Raw genomic sequence first — 4,474 nt, forward strand, 5'->3', positions numbered from 1 at the left:
CTCGCCTACTGCTTTTCCCATACTATATAGTAGAGAAGTATGCAGTTTCGGACGCAGCCGGTGTCTGAGATTTGGTGTAACTGGGCGGAGCATACATGAATATTTTCCTGTTTTGCATTGTAAATATTAGTGCGTTGTCACTGGATCACACAAGATTTTCAAAAGTTTCAGCATAGAATGACATTATGTTTAGAGTATAATTGTCAATATGCAAAATAATTTATAGATTGTGTCATGGTTAGTGATTGTCTAATGCAGTGGTCGCCAACTCGTCGATCGCGATCGACTGGTAGATCTTAATCACTGTCCCAGTAGATCCCGAAAATAACAGTAAAATAAGTACAAAAATGGGGTTTCTGGGGTTATATTAATGTACAACAACATTTCTGGGGTTATATTAATGTATCACTGAAGGGAACTGTCTTGAGAAAAGTTTCGATGGCAATGGCATTTTCTTCTCCTCCGTATAAAGCGCAGCTCTGCTTTGTTTACAGCGGTAAACAAGGAAACCCTATATTGCGGTTCTGAATCAGCTATGACCGGCGCATCACTAATTAAAATACTAAGTAAAAGGCCTCAAAATTGAAGTACAATCTGGGATGTCTTTTTCTATCAATTCTTCAATAGGTAGATCTTGTCTTTCATAAAGGCCGAGGTCAGGGATCTTGGGCCTAAAAAGGTTGGTGACCACTGGTCTAATGATTTACCTGAGGTAGGCTATGCTCCTCAAGTAAATGAGCCTACAACTATTAAGCATTTTTATAATATTCTTATTTTACCTTGAGAGTCCCTCAAATGTGTCGTTTAATAACTTTTCCAAAATGTATCTGTTGTGCCATAATAAATTTTATGATGATTATTCTGTGCCATTCCTAAGCGTTTGCTCAATCATTCAAAAATGTTTTTAATAACAAAGCGAAAACTGAATGTTTTTTACACACATGAACTGGAATATAAACATTAATCTTTTTTAGCCCAAAATGATACATTTAGTGGACAAAATGCACTATATAGTTAAAGACCAAAAAAAAAGGTCAAGATTGTGAAAATTTCTTTAACCACGTGATTTTTTGTCTTTAATCATATACTGCATTGTGGTGCACTGTGATATAACAAACTTATAACAATTAAAATGTTTTACATTTTAATAACAAATGGCTAAATCTAGCCATACAGTAATTTGCATATTTTCATTTCAAAGATAAAAGTAGATTCCTTTATCCTTTTGCTGATTAAAGACAGAAGATTCTGTGTTAAAGTTTTATTAACAGATGTGGTGAAGGCATTACATAAATAACATTTACAACACACCTGTATAAATATAAAATACATGGTCATGTTTAAAAAAAACTAAAAACAGGTGAAAGCTACACAAGTGTCTAGGTGTTTAGGGATAGGCCTACTCAACACAAGCAAGCACACATCATAGGATTTCTGTGGTAAGTAATATCTCTTATGGATCTAAAACCTATTATAAATTCCTATATGAACAACAAATGCCAAATAGAGATTTATACACCACGAACAAACTCAATGAAATAAGTCTAAATATCCACCAACATGTTCTTTTTGCCAAAACCCTTTATCCATGAAACGTGTTTTATTAGGTTGTGCTTGGTTTGATTACCTTTGATTATCTTGATTCCAAAAGTGTGAATTTCAGGAACAAAATGTAGTAAAACTTTAAAACTGGTCAAATAATACAACATTTATATCATATAGTATACGTGTTATTTCTATTTTGCATTTGATTTGTTTAACTATTACAGTGATAAAGTACACATTATGTTGGTCACCATACACACAATCCTCCCCTGCATCGGATTAAAAAAACAAAACAAAAACAAAAGTTAATTCTGAGAACGTTTACCCATGTCTTCATGTATGTGTGCAAGTGTGACCTCATATATAACGTGAGAAAATCCAAGTCTTTCCCATTAGAAGTGCTGCTGCAAACTAGGAAAAAAAACAAAACAGGCAAAAGTGCAAGTAGCAAACTCTTCTGATTTGTAACAGATACATTAATTACAAACAAACAGCTTCTCCACATAAACTGCATTCTGGTTGCAGGCTGTCACGCACTTCTATGTGACACCTTTTTTAAGGAGAAAAAAAAATGTTAAAAAGTTGTTACTTCCTAAGAGTCTTTATATTGTTCCTTATTTCGCACCTTACAGTCTTACAATACAGTGAGCAAGTTTTATTATGCCACCTATATAGGCTACACACTTCAAACGACATACTTTTAATAGCAAAACAGAGGAATATAAGAAAATATTTAACAGCTGTTAGCCCATTACTTGTAGCGTATTCTAACGATAGGCTACCTCTGGCAAATCAGTGGCTGTAATCGTTGAATAAACATATAACACAGGAAACAATTTATAACATTTTGTGCACAAACGAACAATATTCTAAGCTTGCTTAACTTTGTTCGAAGCTGAAACGTAATTACCTTGTTGAAAAGTTTTTGTGATCCGGTAAAAATGCACTAATATTTTCAGAGTCGCTTTAACTCGAAATAGGAAACTCATGAATATTCATGTTTACTCCGCCCAGTGACACCAAATATCTCAGACACCAAATATTTCAGAACACCGGTTTAAGTCGGACAAAATTTCTAACCGAAGTCAGCCATTCATTCATTCATTCATAATAAACCTTAGTTTTGGAAAAATACTTTCTATTACAAATCATTATATTATTTAGCTTTCTATTAATGCAATACTATGAATCACAGCCATCTAGTCTCCCAGCGGCTTACATAATTGGCCGTTTAGTGTTTAGTGAGTAATTTACACCAAAACAAAAAATAACATCTATGCTTTCATGTCCAAAACATTATTTTTGTCTTACATTTCATAATAAATTCAGACAAGCTCAGTACTGAATCGTTTTTCGTCCGTTTATTTTCATGAAATGGAATGGGTACAAAGGATTGTGGGTGATTGAAGGTCGCAAAGAATACATCCCATGCATCCTTCAAATTCAGCTGAATGAAGGACGCAAAACAAAGGCTGCCTTCCAAGGATCCTTGCGATTGAGACGGCCTTCAGCGACGTTTGATGACGTGGCAGCCGAGATATGCAGCAGTATCTTCACTACATTAGGCATAAAATTGGAGTTTAAAGTTGGTCAGGAAGAGGGGGCAGACAAAAAATCTTGGTACCAGGTTGGGTCTAAGTTTTGTCTTGACTCGTATTTCTACAGATCTGACTCTCTTGTCCAACCTAGGAAAAACTTGAACAATTTTCTCTACTGGCCAAAGTACACAGGGTAGTTGCTGGTCCACAATCATGATGGTATCACCGACCTGCAGGTCAGCTTCTTCCATCCTCCATTTCTGTCTGATCTGGAGGTTGGGTGAGTAGTGCAGAATAAAGTGCCTCCAAAAGTGGTCAGTCAAGAGCTGGCTATGACTCAGAGTCTTGATATACCTCTTGTGGTAATGAGGCATCTCGCCACCCCATGAACAAGATGTTAGGAGTCACTGGATTTGGATCGGCAAGTTCCGAAGAGGTGTAGCCAGTGGATTTCGAGTTGAGAATGCAAATCTCTAGCAAATTTTTCTCTCCCTACATCCACTGAAATGATGTGCACCTGGTGGATTAAAGATAAATTGTATGTGTGTTTGTGTGACCTCCTCAGAGAATTCAAGTCGAATGATTTGGACAAGTCTATGCCTGAGCTTTTAAAATGTCTCGGTTACGTATGTAACCCTCGTTCCCTGAGGAAGGGAATGGAGATGTCTCGCTTCGAGAGACCAATCTACTTCGAGTGTAACTAAACGAGCCAATGCACATTGGCATGCAATTATTGCATCCAGCTGCCGCTGATCACAGCGTGAGCATAAAAAGGCAGCTGGTGCAATGCATACCAGGTTTTCGCTGAGGAGCTGAGCCGGTGACCCGGCCGCTCAGCGGTGGTACAGCAGCCGTGGCGACGGGACGTGACGTCTCCGTTCCCTCCTTCAGGGAACGAGGGTTACATACGTAACCGAGATGTTCCCTTTCAGTCGGTCACTACGAGTCACGTCGTGACCGACGAATTGGGATTCCCTACCAAAGCGCCATGGATGCCCACAAGAAGACCATTCACCGTTGTCGTAGCACTACCCACACAGTAAGATTGGATAACACTGGGAAAACGTACCCGTTCCACTTGGAACAGTAGTTTTAGCAAGCCGACACTAACTGGGACCTCTCAGCGCCTCTACCCGTTTGAGGTGAGAACACAGGAGGATACCGGCTCCACACGGAGGCTATAGAATCTAGCGAACGTGTTGGGGGTCGCCCAGCCCGCAGCCCTACAAATATCTGTCAGCGAACGTTCTCGAACTGCCCGCTGCTGCCGGCTGGCGAAGGAGGAGGATGAATAAGGTCCGGTGTTGGGCCATCCGCGACTCTCCGTGCCCTCCTGGGACCAGAGATAGAGAAAACCGCTCTCTCGTTGAGATTTTCCAGATTCTCCTCCC

Source organism: Sinocyclocheilus rhinocerous, unplaced genomic scaffold (genome assembly GCF_001515625.1).
Source record: "Sinocyclocheilus rhinocerous isolate Xijiao unplaced genomic scaffold, SAMN03320098_v1.1 scaffold716, whole genome shotgun sequence".
NCBI classification, from domain to species: Eukaryota; Metazoa; Chordata; class Actinopteri; order Cypriniformes; family Cyprinidae; genus Sinocyclocheilus; species Sinocyclocheilus rhinocerous.